Raw genomic sequence first — 17,833 nt, forward strand, 5'->3', positions numbered from 1 at the left:
ATCGATTTGTGAATATGTGCCTTTTCGTAAGAAAACGCGCGACCTTTGATGCAATCGTGGCGGCGCGTATTTTTTTATTTTATTATTTTTTTAGAAGATAAATTCACAATTCCCTTTCTTTTTTAGCCCCTTCCATATTACATATGGCAAAGGGATATGTAATTGTATGATTCTGAGGCATTGATTGGCATTGATAAATATGGCTGCCAAGTTATGCACTCACCGCACCCCTTGGCAACCAATTGTCCATTTTCTATTTTCTATAAATATGGCTACCAACATACGCAAGAGTTTCATTAATACCGATGAGGAGTGCTTACACTTTGTACCATGGAGGGATTCAACTATTGATGCCATGTAGCCATGAACATCGCCTATATAAACGTAAGTCAATCGACTTGTGAATGTCAGTTTTTTAACATTACGCACAGGCTTTGGTGTAACCTTTGCAGAGCTTACTCACTTTGGCATTACGAAGTAACTCCATTGTTGTTTTTATCTGAACTTTCACGGGTCTACTGATTATTAAATGAACATCGTTAGCATTCAAATGATTTGCTTTTGCGAAGTTTAATGAACTGTGACCTGTGTATGTATGTAATTTAGATTGACTAGCATTAATCTGGGAATAAGTGTAATCAGGAAGGTCATATATATTTTATTTTTTAGTTCGGTTCGGATTTAAGTGTCTATGGCGTCTACATGAAGTTAACTCCTGAAGAATCTAGACTGTCTCACCTAGAATAATATGTTCGGGAAGATACCTGACATCATCAAAGGTTAGAGCTTGTGTATACTAACTGTAAGTGCCATTTTTGTATATTCCACGGTGTCAAAGAAATAGTTAGGTTTCTTCTAAGCACCTACTTTTCCTTACTATTTTTTCTTATTATTTTCCATTTTTGGTTGCTTGATTCTGCTGGGTGGGACGCAGTGTTAACCTCTCACTCGCTATGGTATGAGATGTATATGAATGTTAAACACTTAATAATATGCATATCTTATATTGCACTGCTAGGTTTTAGTACTTCAAAAATGTTCACAGGGTGTTGTAACACATGTTTTCTGGTGAACAGGGTGTACTGTGACCCTGGTGGCGTTAGATATTTTCTATGAATATGATAATGAAGATATACATCTTATAATCACAAATAGGTACCGCTTCCTACGTCCTGATGAGGCCAAGAATTAAAGGGTCAAAAAGCGTCGACTAAAAACTGGAGGAGTTTGATGAACTTATAAATTTAAAGACTTTGATATATGATTATACCGCATTTAAGTAGACTTGAGTAATTTTCCATCACAGACGGTATTAATCATCACTACCTCAATTGAAGGACTGCTTTGAAAAAGTCATTTGGCAGCCCCTAAAAGTGAATTCATTTGGAAGCTTTTAGTGCTAATTTGCTTCACACTTAGTACCTGTTTGTATAAATATTTGTTCATTGTTTATATATATATATATATATATATATATATATATATATATATATATATATTTCTTTATGTATCTTGTGGAGTGACATATATGTTATATTTTGTAATAGTGACTTTTTTAAATATTAATTATATATGTTGTGGTTTATGTAGAAGGGCGAGACAGGAGACAATAATATAGATTTTGATAAATAATATGGTTTTGAAATAAAACATTTTTCCAGTGAATAATTAAGGTTTTCACTGTGATGCGTAATTTATGGGTATCTTTCCCTACAATACACTATTTCTGTTTTACCACAGTTTACTAGCTCGTGTATAGCAAGGTTACTAGGGCTTCCCCAATTCTTTTGGTTGTTGTTGCAGGGCCTGAAGCACCTCCTTAAGGTAGAACAGGTGTTCCTCCCAGCTGGAACTATAGAAAGCAATGTCATCTAAATAGGCTGCGCAGAACGCATCCTTGACAGCTGGGAACGCGTTAACCAACTGTTGGAAGGTAGCCGGGGCATTTTTCAGTCCAAAGGGCATTACTCTGAACTGGTAATGACCCTCAGGAGTAGAAAAAGCAGATCTCTATTTTGCCCCCTCAGTCAAGGAGATCTCCCAGTACCCTGATGTGAGATCAAAGGTACTGAGGAACTTGGCAGCGCCTAGCTTGTCTACTAGCTCATCAGCTGGGGATGGGGTGAACAACTGTCTTTGTGACAGAGTTGAGACCCCCTGTAGTCCACGTAGAACCTAAGCTCTGGCTTGGCACCGGGAGTGGCAGCCTTGGGAACCAACACCACTGGGCTGGACCAGGGACTGCTGAACTTCTCAATCACTCCAAGAGCCAGCATCTTGGCAAATTCCTCCTTGTTGCTGGACCTCACCTTATCTGACACTCTGTAAATTGTATTCTTTATTTTATTCTCCTGTGTCAATATCATGGACAGACAAGTGTGTGAGTCCAGGAGTGTGGGAAAACAGGGAAGAGAACTGTTCCAATAATTGGCAGCAGTCGCCACTCTGCTCGAGGGTCAGGGAGTCTGAGAGATTGACACCCTCCACTGACCCATCAACTTCCTTGGCAGAGAGGAGGTCGGGGAGAGGCTCACTCTCTTCTTCCATACCCTCATCTGTCACCAGAAGCATGCTGACTTCAGACCTCTCAAAATGAGGCTTCAGTCTGTTCTGATGGAGCACCCTTATGGGGTCTCCAGGGGTCTTGAGATCCACTAAGTAAGTGGCCTCCCCCTTCTGCCTTGATCTCGAATGGGTCAGTCCAGCAGTCCTGGAGAGCTCTAGACTCTACTGGTTCCATTACCTATACTTTGTCTCCAGGTGAGAATTCAACCAGGTTGGCCTTCTGGTCATACCATTGCTTCATCACCTCTTCATTGGCCTCGAGGTTGCTCTTGGCCTGTTTCCAGAAGCGTTGCATCTGGTTGCAGAAGGCCAGCATGTAACTGACCACATCCTGGGGGGGGGGGGGTTCCTGGGAGCTTTCTCCTACCCCTCTCTCACTATGCTTAGGGGTCCCTTGACAGGGTACCCATAGAGAAGTTCAAAGGGGCTGAACCCCACCCCTTTCTGGGACACCTCTCTATAAGCAAAGAGAAGGCATGGCGAGAGGACGTCCCACTTATGCCTCATGGCCTCAGGCAGGCCTGTGATCATGCCTTTTAGGGTCTTGTTGAACCTTTCCACAAGCCCATTGGATTGAGGATGGTAAGGTGTGGTGAACCGGTATGTCACCCCGCACGCATCCCACATGGACTTCATGTACGCAGACATGAAGTATGTGGCCTCTGCCAGACACAATCTCCTTTGGGAATCCCAGATGGGTAAATATCCCCATCAGAGCTCTGGTCACCACCGGTGCAGTTACTGTCCTTAAAGGGATCGCCTCTGGATAGCGGGTGGGTGGAATGGTCCACCAAAAACAGGATAAATCTGTTGCCTAGGGCAGTTTTGGGTTCCAAGGGACCAATGACGTCAATACGCACCTTTTCAAAGGGGGTGCCAACGACGGGGAGTGGGACCAGGGGGGCCTTGAGCCTTTTTCCTGTTTTCCCGCTAGCCTGGCATGTTGGGCATGACCTACAGAAAGCATCTGAGGCCACCGGCATTCAGGGCCAATAAAAGTGGGTGACACACCTGGCAAAGGTCTTGTCTTTCCCCAAATGTCCCACCAGGGGGATGTCATGCTAACCCCAGTAGGAAGGCCCGGTAGCACTGGGGGACCACCAGCACATGTGCTGCCCCAGCTTCTGGCACCTTAGGCTCACTGTAAAGAAGATCATTCCCCCAATAGGTATGGAGATCGCCAGAGGCTTCACCTGCTGCCTGGGCCGCAGCCTGTCGCCTCAAACCCTCAAGTGTGGGGCACTCTTTCTGCGCTTTGCAGAATCTCTCCCTGGTTGACCCACCTTCAACTTGTCAGCCAGCAAGCTCAGGCAGGTTACGCAGGGGGGCAATGTCCTTCCCAGTTGGCTCAGGGGCCTCCTCTTCTGGGACCCCGTCAACCACCACAGGAACTTCTGTGACTGGTTTCCTGCACCCCTTGCCCCTTCCTTTTGCAGCTGTCTGGGCCGTTGTTCCAGGCTCCAGACACCCTTGACTCCCTCCCTGACAGCCATGGACCTTGTGGTCATGCAGACCCACTCAGCCAAACCTAAAATCTCCAGGTGATACCTGAGCTCCACCTCCTTCCAGGTAGTATGCTCAAGGATGTTGCCTAACAGACAGTCTACAGGCATGGCAGGACTCACAGCTACATTCAGAGTACCAGAGCCCCCCACTCAAAGGGAACGAGAGCCACCAGTAGGTGACTCTCACGATTGTCAATGACTATGTCCTGGTGGAATGTACTGGGGATGACCTGCTCTGCTGACACCAGCTGACCCTGGCAGTAGTCATGCTGGCTCCTGTGTCACGCAGAGCCTCCACCCTTTGCCCATTAATGGTGACCCACTGCCTATACTTGGACGTATTTGCAGGCATTTGTGCTTTTGGCACAATTTCCTCATCTCCCATGGACACTAGGGTTACCTCTATCTGTTCCCCAAAACTATCTGGTACTACCTCCTCCCTGAGCGCTATGGTAGCCACCCCAGGTGTCTGCCCTCCAGTGGGGGGCTGTGCCTGCATTGGACACTTGGAGTCACCCTTGAGGTGACCATACTTGGTGCACTCTAAGCATTTGGGTACAAACCTCCCTTTCTTTTTGTCAAAGAACCCTGGCTTCTTTTCAGAATCAGGTTGTGACTGGTTACCACCACCCCTCTGGGAATTATTTTGGGGGCCTTCTGAGAACTTCTTATTTTTAAGTTTTCTCCCCCCTCTTCCTTCTGATGGGAATCCTGACCATCTTTGTGGGTGTGTCCCCCAGATACCTTTTTGGACACTCTGATGCTAGCCCAGAGGTCCACCTCCTCAGCAAGCTTCATAGGATCAGTCAGCTTACTGTCAATCAAGTGCTGACACAACCCTGTAAAGCAAACACTGAGCATATGCTCTCTCAGGATCAAATTATACAGCCCCACATAATCCCTTTGCTTTACTACCCTGCACCCATCTATTCAGTGCCATATTGGGAAAATCAAAGAAGGCTACCCAAGTCTGTGTGTAAAGTTTGGGCTGTCCCTGAACCTCCGATGGTACTTCTCAGTGGTCATTCCAAACTTGGCAATTAAAATGTCCTTCATGAGTGTTTATGTGTTGCGGTCCTCTGGTGCTCCTCCCAATGACTAGAACATGTTTCCACAGACCCGCTCCCCATTGATAGCAGAAACCCTGTGGGCGCTTAGTGCAGCTTCATACGCATCAAACCATTTGTGAATGTCATCTCCCACCACATAACTTGGCACCACATCTTTGGGCATACAAACCTTCCTTTCTCCTGCAGGTCCTGCATGTATGCTGCCACCATCACTGCTGGACTCAGGCTGCCTAGACTTGAACTCCAGCTCTATGAGACTCAGTTTGTGAGCCAAAAGAAGTTTCTTCTCAGCCAAGGCCCTTTCAGTCTCAGCTTGCTTGGCTGCTCTCTCAGCAGCATCCTCTTTGGCTTCTCTCTCAGCTGCAGCCTGTTTGGATTCCCTCTCAGCCTTCCTCTCCTCTGCCTTCATGTTTAACCTTGCCATTTGCAGTTGAACCTCTCTCTCCTCCCTCCTTTACTCTGTGGTCAGGTCGTGGCTAGAGACACTGCTCCCTGGTTTAGCAGGGGGCACAATTCCAGGGGTAACTTCCCCCACTGCTGGTGGCAAATCCTCTGAAGGGCCATCCTCTGGCTCCTCCGCCTCAACATCCTCTTGTGAACGGGCTTCTGCCCAGGCCCTCAATGCCTTTTGGTACTGCTCCTTCGTGGAGGCACCCTGGGTAGGTACTCCCACCCCCTTGTAGAACCTTTTCAGCTGGCTGACAGTGTATCTCTCCAGCTTGGCAAGGTCAAAAGCTCCTACTTGAGACCCAGCCAGGTCCTGTTTGAGGATTAGGTTAAAATATCAAGCAGAAAAAAAGGAATTGCAGCAAAAAGAGAAAAAATCAAGTTGACCTTTAACTGTGGGTAGGTAGTGTACACGTAGCTATTGTATGTTACTGCACAAATACAAGTCGTATCCCATCGCTGCCACCACTGTTAGAAATGGGGTCTCTAGTTGGCAGAGGTATACACCCTTGTCCAAGATGAGACCACAATCCTAGTCAGGGTAGGTCCCACACAATCCAAATTATCCTGTGCCCACCCTCTGGTAGCTTGGCATTGAGCAGTCAGGCTTAACTTAGAAGGCAATGTGTAAAGTATTTGTGCAATAAACCATGCAATAACACAGTGAAAACACTACAAAAATACACCACACAGGTTTAGAAAAATATAAGATATTTTTTGAGTAAATTAAGGTCAAAATGATCAAGATTTGATAAGCATAAGTTGAAATATCACGTTTGCAATGATAAGAAGAAGTCTTAAGTCTTTGAAAATCAACAACTGTCTCTTGTGTGTACAAAGTACCTGGTATGCGTCAAAATTACACGCACGGAGACGCAAAGGAGGAGATGCATGGGAAAAGGAAGGTGTGCGTTGGATTTCCGGACGCGCACAGAGGATGCATCAATTCTTCCCACTCTTCAAGGGCTTGGCATTGATTTCCGACACGCAGTCTTGAATCCTCACTGCGATGCGGGTTCTTTTGATGCCCAGGGATGATGCGTGGAAATCCTAGGCATGCAGGACGAAGTCAGAGGTGCTGCATCGATCCGGTGAGTGATGCGTCAAAGTTTCGGTCGCATGGCAGGTGCTGTGTCAATTCCTCACGCAGGAAGTCAGGCTGCGTCGTTCCGGTTCGGTGATGCATCAATCCGTTGGGCTGTGCATCAAAGTTCTGATCGCAACGTTGGCGCTGCATCGATCTCCACTCGGGGAGCCGGGCTGCGTCGTTCTGGGTCAGCGATGCTGTGATTCTTTCATTGCTAGGCAGGCTGTCCATCAATTCCGGCATGGTGTGCGTTGATTTTCAGCGCACAAGGAGTTCCTTTGAAGAGATGAAGTCTGTTTGGCCCTGAGAATTCAGGAACAGGAGGCAAGCTCAATCCAAGTGGATAGCACTTCTCAGCGGAGCCAGAGGCCATCAAGGCAGCAGCAAGGCAGCAGTCCTTTACAGCAAAGCAGTCCAAGTGAGTCCTTTGCGTAGCCAGGCAGCTCCTCTTGACAAGTTGCAGGATCTGGTTCAGAGTGTTTGTCCCAGGAAGTGTCTGAGTTGGTAGGGTCAGGGACCCAGCTTATATACCCAAAAGTCCCTTTGAAGTGGGGAGACTTCAAAGAGTGGTTTTGAAGTGCACAAGGTCCCCTTTCAGTACAGGGCTGTCTGCCAGGGTCCCAGTACGGGGTGTGGCAGTCCTTTGTGTGAAGGCAGGCCACTAACCTTTGAAATGTAAGTGTCAAGCTCCTCCACCCTTCCGGCCCAGGAAGACCCATTCAGTATGCAGATGTGTGTAAGTATGACTGAGCATCCTGTGTTTGTGGTTGTCTGGGTCAGAGGCACAAGGGAGCTGTCAACCAGCCAAGCCCAGACGTGGATTGGAGACAGGCTATAAGGCACAGATGGATTTTAAGTGCAGAGAAATGCTCACTTTCTAAAAGTGGCATTTCTAAAATAGTAATATAAAATTCAACCTCAGCATTCAGCAGGATGTTGTATTACCATTCTGGCCATACTACATATGACCTGTCTACCCCTTTCTGATCAGAATCTACCACTCAAACAGTATATGAGGGTAGTCCTAATGTTAGCTTATGAAAGGAACAGGGCTCACAGAAGTGGAAAACGAATTTAGGAGTTTTCCACTACCAGGACATATAAAACACACAGGTATATATGCCTTGCCTTTTACATACACAGCACCCTGCTCTATTGGTTGCCTAGGGCCTACCTTAGGGGTGACTTGTATGTAGAAAAGGGGGAGTTTAAGGCTTGGCAAGGACTTTTAAATGCCAAATCGAAATGACAGTGAAACCGCACACACAGGCCTTGCAGTGGCAGGCCTGAGACATGGTTAATGAGCTACTTATGTGGGTGGCACAACCTGACTTACCCTGACTTTGGGCAAGGGTGTATACCTCTGCCAACCAGAAGCCCAGTTTATAACACTTAAACACTTATTTTTTGGCTTTTGCTTGTGGTCAACCTGCCATAAGGGCTGGCACTAGCCACGGTCAGGCCACGTTCTCAGTAGAATGGGCTTTGCATCAAAACCTGATAACTCCAGGAATCCTCCTTTGATGCAAAGCAGCGTAAATTGTTTTGCTCTGAAAAAAGGGCACCTTTCCAGTGAAAATGCCTTTTACACTGGAAATGAAATACAACACATTGCACTGCTTCACACCAGGCAGATATTAGCTCACTCAACATACAGCTGTACACTAGTCCCCCCACTGGCCACCATCCTAGGAGATTTGTATAACTTAGTCCAGGAAGCCTGCCAGGTAATCTGTAGATATAGGTTACACCCCTCCCCCCGGGAATCTAAAAATAAATACAAATATTTAATTAGCATAACTCTAACAACGGCAGTCATCTTCTGCTCAATTTTAACCAATGCTGTCACGTTTGTGCCTGTCTCTGAAATGTGAAGCCTCACTCTTATGACTCTCATGCTTGGCATTGCAGGTGAGAATGTTTTGAATAGCTTGCTAACTCTAAAAGCTCATATTTCTGTATCAGTCATTTGTTCACTCTTGACTTCAGATCCTGCCTATATATATGCAAATATATATATTTGGTTCTTGTTTCTGCTTAGCCAGATTCACAGAATAATTTTTCTTATGTTAATAAACACTTGCAGACTTCAAATTCGACTGTGTGCATATGATCTTGAAAAAAATTGGGGGCATATTTAAGAAAAGTGGCTCTGCACACAGTGCAGTGTCACTTTTCTTGCACCCCTTAGTGCCCTCCTTATACCATCATGTGTGCACAGTATTTAAAATATGGCTCATGGCGGAAGTTAGGGGACTAGCGTAAGAATTTCTGACGCTAGTTTGGAGCTTTGCAGGATTAGTGTAAAAAATGTTGACGCTAATCCTGCAAAGCTAATTGAGTCCCAATGTCATCAATGGTGTGCCGCCTTTTAACGCCTGTTCTGAGCAGGCGTTAAAAGTACCGAAAAAAATGATGTAAAGAAATCTCTTACATGGCGCAGGCATAATGTAGCGCAAAGGGTTTTTGTAAATCTGGCTCAGTGACTTTGGCCTCGCTGGGCCACATTAGCATAAAAAAAATGACGCTAATGTAGCGCACGGAGGTGCTGGGGCTCTTAAATATGCCCCTGGGTGTGTTGGTGCAGGACAGTGCCTGTGTTTGAAAGGACTGCGGAAAAGAAGCTGTAGGTAGCTGACGCTAAATAACAACTTCAGGTGCTAAGACGGAGAACTCTCCAAGGGCAGGAATTCGGATGGAGTATGGACCGCTGTCCTACTCACTGTTCAGGCCAGACAGTGCTACCATTCTGTTAAATTCATGTAATATGACGTTTTATTGTGTTTATCAACTGATACATTTAAAAGTAGGTAACATCTGGGCAAGTGACGTCAGGGCAAACCTGTTTTTGGGTAGGTAGAGGGTGAAGTCACAGGATAGAAGGAGTTAAGTGGTGAGTGAAATCCATGGTTTGGAGCAGGAGGTTCCAGATAGGTGAAGAAGAAGGGAAACGATACAGAGGAGTGTCTAGAACCGAGGCATAGACACTTGTGGTTAAATGTGTGAGTGTAAGAGGGACGCTGACCCAGTCTCATAAAAAATCATGTGACTGATAACAGGCTGTGACTGGAGACGTTCGAAAGGAAGGGGGTCAACAGCCTAGTGTTCAGAAACTTTCCAACCTACCTCCAAGATAAACAAATGGGGAAGGAGTTGTTAGTATCACTCTATCCTCATTCCCCTCCCCCTTATATGGGTTGGGGTGCAGCACAAGGGTATCAGACACCTAACTGTTTTATTTCTGGTGCATAAATGTTGGGGAGGTGGGGCAGAAAAGTCAAAACCAGAAAATGCTGCAGCAAAAGAAACTCCTGCCCTTGAGATGTACAACCCTCATGGAAAAGTATATGCAAGTACAGTGGGTTAGACTGTTAGACACACTAATGAGGATGGGAATGAGTCCTTTCCTGAGAAAGGTACCACTGATAGAGAATGTTTAAACAATCTTAGAAAAAGACTAAACTGATCTAAAAGCAAGTCAGATGCAAATCAATGTGTGTTTTTTTCTGAATTTGTCTTAGTAAGCCTACAAATATAAGCAACAGTCTCAAATGCTGGGTATGAAAGAAACCCACAAGAGACTAAAATACCGAATTACCCACTTGGACAGAATTAGAGCTTGTCCCCTTGCATAATTAGCATGGGAAAATGGGGAGTATATTTCATAATTCTCCTGCTAACGATAATGCCAGCATATTTGCATTACTGAAAGCTAAAAGGGTGCCGGCAATTGAGGTGCAAGTGAGCACAGCTAGAGTGCTTCATGCAGTCAGCATAACCAACAACAAAGCACAGGAGGACTGTGCAGTGCATACAAGATGAGAGGCTGATTCCACAACACCATACCCGCCCACAGGAGCCCATTCTCAGCACCCAACCATTCTGATGTGCAATATTGGAGCAGGAAGAAACGCAGCCGAACTGTAACCTTTGACAGTCTGAGGTGTACAGAAGGTTGGAGAGTGAGAGAACCTGAAAGAAATCCTTCAAATGTACAACTTACCTTCTCCTCAAGTGAAACGTACAGTGACAACTCCAAAGATGCCCCTTTCCGACCCGCAGATGCCCTCCTACCTTTAAGAAAGTATCCCAGCTGTAGGACCGGGACCAGGTCACCACTTATATTTCCTGGTCCCTTACCAACCTAGTACATATAAAACAACATCCCCAATATCCGTCATCTTTTACAGACCTACACCTAACACCTCAACATTCCAAGACAGTTTTCTAGATACTGTCTCAAACCTTATAACATTATACTCAACCCTACATCAGATAGTACACAATCCCACACACATCGATGGACACATCCTAGATGTCATGTTTGCAAAGCCTGAACTAGTTACTGTTCAAAGGATCACACCAATCACATGGTCAGACCACCATTTGATAACTTTACAACATAAAACACCACAAATCAACACACCCCGTAGCAACTTACATGCATGCATCCATCGACGATGGAGCAAACTCAATTTTGAAGACTTTTGAAACACAACTAACAGCCAACACAGATCTAGATACAATTAAATATTTTCTAAAACTTTATGAGTGGCTACAGGAAGCTTTCGATATCCTAATACCACTCAGAAAAACTAAACAGGACAAAAGAAAACCAACACCTTGGAGAAAAACAGAACTTGAAAAGTTAAAGCAACAAATCAGAAGGTTGCAACGGATCTAGCTCAAAACAAACAACATTCAAGACAAACATCTGCTACACAAACTTAACAGAATATACAAATCATCAATCAAAAAAGCTAAAAAAAGGTACTACTCAGACAGAATTCTAAATGCTAAATCTACAACTAAAGAATTTTATAAAATTCTCAATGAATTAAAAAAACCTAAACACATGAAAGGAAGTCATCCCACTACTCAAGATTTCACAAACTGGCAACTCATTACACAACCAACGCAGATGCATTGGACTCCTATCTAAAACAAAAGAAAACCATCAGCACCAACCATTTTCCTAAAATCACCCCCAAGAGTAAACCAACCCAGCTGCTGCACTCCTTCAAATAAATATCACAAGGTGAATTTATGGATTTGGTGAAAGCGAGTTAACTATAACTTACAACCCCACAATGCCCTGCTTATGACCTCACATATTACATCACTCATGACATTGTCAGTGACATAACTTTTAGGTCGAGGTCATGAAAAGGTCCAATGGTCCAGCTGGAGAAGTTCGGGCGGTTCCTGGTTCGAGCGGGAGCAGCGGCTGAACATCTGGAAGCTGGCGCACAGAGGAGAAGGGGTCCACTTGCAAACACACTGCACAGAGGGACTTAATGGCACGTCTGCTGGGTCCCCTTGGAGGGGGGAGGTCACAACCGCTTGGGAACCACAACAGTCCAGCTGGTTGGTTGGTGTGGTGTCCAGGGAGGTAGGGTACAGCACAAATGGGTCAGCCAGGCGTTGCACATCTTGGAGTCCTCACAGTCAGGGGTAGAAAGTTTTGAGGGTGGATTGCAGGTCAGCAGGGCCACTCAGGGGGTGGATCTCAGATGTCCTGAAGTCCCTTGACTGGTGTTTGCTTCTGTGCTTGTGGGAGTCTGGAGTGGACTTTGCTTCAGGGTGTCCAATGTTGGAGGTTGGGTACCATGGGACTGGTACGCCACAGCCCTAGAACGTCCTAGTGCCACCAAACTTGGTGGTCTGGTCCTCTGGAGCTGTTGTCCCTTTTTTGGTGGTCTTGTCCTCTGGAGCTGTTGTACCTTTTTTGGTGGTCTGGTCCTCTGGAGCTGTTCTACACTTTTTGACTGGGCTGCTGGGTCTGAGTCGCTGGTCAGCAGCAGGTCAGTAAACCAGATTTCACTGGTTCCTTCCCTGCAGGGTACAAGAGAGTGATACCTTCACTCCGAGGGAGGCTCTTTACAATTTTTAGAAGGCTGGAGTTGCTCTGGGTTTCTTTAGAGTCCTTCAGGTTTCCAGGCAACACCTCAGTGGCGATTGTCGAGTTGTTGAAGCAGCAGGCAGGGTTTGGCGCCTTTTTCTTCTGCAGCAGGGCTTCAGTTCTCCTGCCTTGGGTCTTCTTTGTCCCTGGTCTTCTTGTGTCCAGTGAATCTGAGATTGTGGTCAGGGGATGCCCTCTAAATACTGTATTTAGGGGCCATGGGGAGTACCTGGTAGGGGCCAATGATCCATCTAACTTAGGGTAGCTACATCCACCAAATGACCACTTCCTGTGGGAAAGGGACCCATCCCTGGCCCTGATTGGCTATTTTTCCTACCATCCAAGATGGAGGAAAATGAAATGGAGTGGTCACCTTGCCTACCACACCTGAGAGGTGGTGCTGAGGGGGACCATTCCCCCTATTGTTGCTCAGTTTCCAGCCGGTTTTCCCATCTAAAGTGAGGGGCAGAAACATTGGGCTGCCTTCTGCTGATAGAAGCAGAGGCAGGAAACAGATTTTCAAGGCAGCAACGCCTTTTAAGCTGACTGCTGGAGCAGGCTGTCTGCCTGGGGTAGGAGGTGTGACACCCCCGCTCAAGAACGGCTTTGTTTCCTGAGAGAAAAGGCTCTCACCCCAGGAATCCAGAATCTTGCCTGGTGGTGGTAGGCTGGTTGAGACCAATCAGCAACCATGCCAGGGCTATTAGGTTTTGCAGGCGGCACCTCTAAGGTGCCCTCTGGGTACATTTTATAATAAAACCCTCACTGGCATCAGTGTGGTTTTATTGTTCTGAGTTGTTTGATAGCAATCATCTCCGGGTTAAGAGAGGCAATCATGTAGCTGGGGAACTCATAGTGACCAGTGTCCAGCACATGCATTTGCTATGGCTTCCCTGTACACTTACTATGTCTAAGAATTGGCAACGACTCAGTAGGGGCATATCTGCTCATGCACATATGCCCTCTCATCCATTATAGTGCACCCTGCCTTAGGGTTCTAAGGTCTGCCAGAGGGATGATTTACCTATACTGCATGCAGTGTTAGTGGGCATAGCACACATGCTGAGTGCCATGTCGAGTTTGCAACTTTGAGTACACCTTGTCATGCACTTGAAATGGCAGTTTGAATTAAGCTGGTGTGGGACCTCTCCAATTGGCACAATTGGTGCTGCAGCTCCATGGGGCCCTCTTCAGTACCCATGCCCTAAGTACCTGAGGTACCAATTACTAGGGACTACAAGGGTGGCTGAAGCACCAATCACAGTACAGTTTTGGAGAAAGAAATCTGGCCCTGGGAACCTGTTTAGTAGGGTCCTAGGGTACTTAGAGTTCGAAACCACATCATGCTCCAGGTGAAAAAGTGGGGGGCTAACCATGTCAAAAGAGGCACTTTCTCACAGTGACTACATTGGTGAGTGAGTGGGTATGTCAGTGGATGTATGGGAGAGTGAGTGGCTGTATGGGTGGTGAGTGTGTGTACGTAAGTGACTGAGTGAGTGAGTGGGTGTCTGAATGGTTGCATGATTGGATGGCTGGCAGTGTAAGTGGCTGTATGGGTGAGTGAGTGGCTGTTTGAGTGACTGTTTGGTTAGGTGAGTGGGTATGCAAATGGCTGTGTGGGTGTGTGAGTACTTGCATGAGTGAGTGGCTGTGTTAAGAGGCTATATGGGTGAGTGAGTGGGTGTGTGAGTGGCTGTGTAGGTGCGTAAGTGGCCATGTAAGTACCTGTATGGGTGAGTGTGTATCTCTGTGAGTGTCTGTACGAGTAAGTGACTGGTTATATGATCAGCTGTATGGGTGACTGTTTGGTTGTGTGAGTGCCTGTATGAGTGAGTGGGGTGTGTGAGTGGCTCTTTGAATAAGTGAGTGGTTGTGTGAGTACTTGTATGGGTCTGTGAATGGGTATATGAGTGGTGGTGGGGGTGATTGGGTGGGTGCATGAGAGGTTGTATAGGGGTGTGAGTGGGTGTGTGAGTGCTTCCGTGGATGATGTAATCAGTGATGTCATTTGAGGTAATCTGTGATGTCACAGACCATGTCATGAGTGATGTAATATGTGAGGTTGTTGTGTAGCCATTTTAGTTATAGCTCCATGGGCGTTGTTTTAGCACAGTAGGCCTGCCGCTGTGCAGTTTTACCTAGATATATTTTATTCAGCTTTGTTTATTATTTCAACAATAGCCATAGCGGTCTTGTTTTATTTCTCTCTGTCTGGCTGTTCTTTGCTTAGGCAGCACTGTGTTCTTAAAGAAGCACTCGGTGCTTCTCTCAAGGCTACAGTAAGACAGGTTGCCGGTGAACGTGGTAACGTTTTGTCTCTGGTATTCATAGAAACATACACATCCTTATGTAGGGACATTTTCTCAGAACATCAGTTGTTTTATTATAAAAACACTTCCCTGTCCCATACACGTTAGAGGGAGATTCCAGCCAGATGACTACGACTGTATGCTGATTGCTGAATGCTTCACTACAGCTGCTTATGCAGACTTCAGGCCTTTGCTCAGGTATGGGGGATGGTGTCTTCCCAGGGGAACCTGAAGGGCAGAACTAGAGCTTAACACGCTGTTCTCTAATATAGCCTAGGTAGCAATTAGTCTATTGACCCTAGTGACAATATGGTAGCGTTATTTCTATGCTTCACTCTCTTTGTCACAATTTTAATCCTGTCATGCTTTATCGTCCTGGTTATTGCAGTACATGCTTTATTATCTAAGATGCAGTTGCTTCATTAAAACTTTATTGAAACATATACTGCCTCTGGTTGTTATTGTATATGTTAGACCAATGTCACTGACAGAAACGGATGAGATGTGAGTGACCATGATTTCCCTGAGGAGTCAATTGCGCCATGCGCTCGGCTGCCCAATCATCCCTGCTCTCGGGTAGAGATGAGGCACTGCTAGTTAGCCGGAGCAAAATCCAGATTAGGGCAACAGGTGTCACACGTAGTGGGTTAGACTCAGTCTCCCACACCACAGGTGATTCTGCCGCTCACACCCAGTAGTCTCATTAGAATAATGAGAGCCTACTCAACATGGCGCCACCAATGTTTGGTCAGGCTCTAATTTTCAGGTCCTCCTGAGTATCTCTGTCTCACTACATACAAAGACACCTCAGTACTATATACGGAGAAGTCCGTGGTATTGAGGATTTTCCTCCTCAGCTAAGTAGGGAGTACCTAACTAACGCTGTAGGTTGTTCAAGCTTGAGTCATTAAAAGGATAATCCCCATTTGGTGTGCTTATCTCTGAACAAATTTACCATTCATTATGGCAAATCCACAACAGGTAGCAATTGCAGTCAATATGAGACCACCCCTTACTGCCCATTTACTGGCACACGGCCTAACGGCCCAGGGGGGTCCAGTCATATTTGTTGTTGAGGCTCATCCAGCCCATAGAGCAGAACTTTTTTATTCTTGGATCACATTTCCAGAAGTTGATGGGAACACAAATACATTTCATCACTACACCTGCAGATATACCTGCACAATTCAGGTGCATATGCATACTTAGAAATACCCTTATCTTATCAAGAACATAATAATAATTGGCTTGATGGTACCCTACCCCACACAATTTTACATGTTCAGTTAGGTCTTCTAAGTAATGATGGTCCTACCTGGTCTTTATTGGCCACTTATACACCTCACCCTGTTGCAGCGGACCTAACGGTAGCTGAGGTCCGCCACTTATACGGTGAGCTGACGGAAGTACATAGACGATTAGTACAAATTATAATGCAAACATTAAACACAAACCTAGCATGTGCTGCACCAACGCAACCACATGCAGTAATGCCAGGCATTAACCCAGCGAATGTACATTCGATCATGGGCAAAGTACTAGCCAAAGGAGAAGAAATTCTGTTTTGGTTAGCTCAAAAGATAAATGTGCTGGAAGCAGTATTTCCCCATACGGGACCTCAGGATAAACATAGAATATTAACAATGAGCTTGCCATTTGAAATGGTTCCCACAGTAGATAACTGTAATACAAAGGGCACAGTATTTGCCACGATCTATACTACCGCACACGGCACACCGAAACTTGCCAATTTACCGGAAGTGTTGAAACAAATTCAAGATGAATACGGGGCTGCCCCGGCCCTGGACTTGGGGATGTAATTAATGGGAAACTTTGCCACAGTATTGTCAATTATATTAAGTAACCTTAAAGGGGAAGCGGTCGTACTAGCAGTGCGCATGCGGCTCCGGTACGTTCCTCCACAGGATCAAGAACACGAGCTGCCAAAGATTATCACGCAGACCTACTCTAGCATTGCTCGAGATAGTCTGGGGGCCAGACCAACAAAACCACAGTTTCAAGGTAAATCTAATAAAGATTCTACCAAGCAAGCTCCTGAGGGTACTAAGAAATGCTGGGATAAAAAACAACAAACTCCTAAAAAAGAAAGGGGAGAATCTCTGCGCACGGAAACCCCACAGAATAGATATAATCTCAGAAATAGAGATAATATAAAAACGCCTGTCAGATATCAATATACTGATACACGCCATTCTCGTTCCTTTCAGGACTCATCGGAAAAACGCAGTGAGAGAGGTGGGCGGTCAGAGCGAAGAACTGAATACATGAAACCGAGACAGGAATCACAACGCTCAACAGAAGTTTCTGTTAAAAAAGAAGAGAAACTTCCCCAACACAAACCACAATTCAAAAAGAAAAAGGTCGCAGCAGTTGCAGTTTGACATGCCACCCAAGAAGAGGGCTCTCTTGAAGAACAAGAAGTGGGCACTAGCGCTCTTAGACAGTGCAGCAGAGGTCACAATAGTTTGCCAGAATCTTCTAGAGCATCTGGAGGTGAAAGCAACTGATGACTTCCTACAAGTAGAAACTGCGGACATGCGTGTCTCCACGCCTCATAGGGTGTACAAAGTAACGCTAAAGTTAGAAGGAGACATAGAGTGCACAACAGACGCAATCTTTTGGGACTGCGTCATAAACATATATGATATTTTGCTGGCCGAAAAGGATTGGCCACCTGAATTTGTCCGTTCTTGCCCATACAGGGAAGATGTTATTAAACCTTCTTTCTCGCCTCTTGTTCCCGAGGAGCTGACTGAATCCTACGCTGTTGATTGGGCATTGGCGCAGGCACCTGCATTATATCGCAACCACATAGGATGGGATGAAGATTCCCACTACAATGTCATCCCTATTAAAAATCAACCCCAACCTCAACCACAATATCCAAAAACAATGATGCCAAAGCACCCGTGAGGGAAATCCTCACA

The 17,833-nt window shown here is 45.8% G+C and overlaps 1 long non-coding RNA gene across 2 annotated transcripts in view; it reads left to right on the forward strand.

The window, feature by feature from the left end:
* Positions 1-240: 240 nt before the first annotated feature.
* Positions 241-17,833, forward strand: part of LOC138245957 (uncharacterized) — a 31,966-nt gene continuing 14,373 nt past the window's right edge. Inside the window, exons 1-2 of one of the 2 annotated variants that reach the window (XR_011194196.1) lie at positions 241-384; positions 670-802. This is a non-coding gene — a long non-coding RNA (uncharacterized lncRNA). The remainder of the gene's footprint in view (positions 385-669; positions 803-17,833) is intronic. The other variant, XR_011194197.1, reaches the window with a different exon arrangement.

Source organism: Pleurodeles waltl, chromosome 7 (assembly GCF_031143425.1).
Source record: "Pleurodeles waltl isolate 20211129_DDA chromosome 7, aPleWal1.hap1.20221129, whole genome shotgun sequence".
In the NCBI taxonomy this organism is placed as follows: domain Eukaryota; kingdom Metazoa; phylum Chordata; class Amphibia; order Caudata; family Salamandridae; genus Pleurodeles; species Pleurodeles waltl.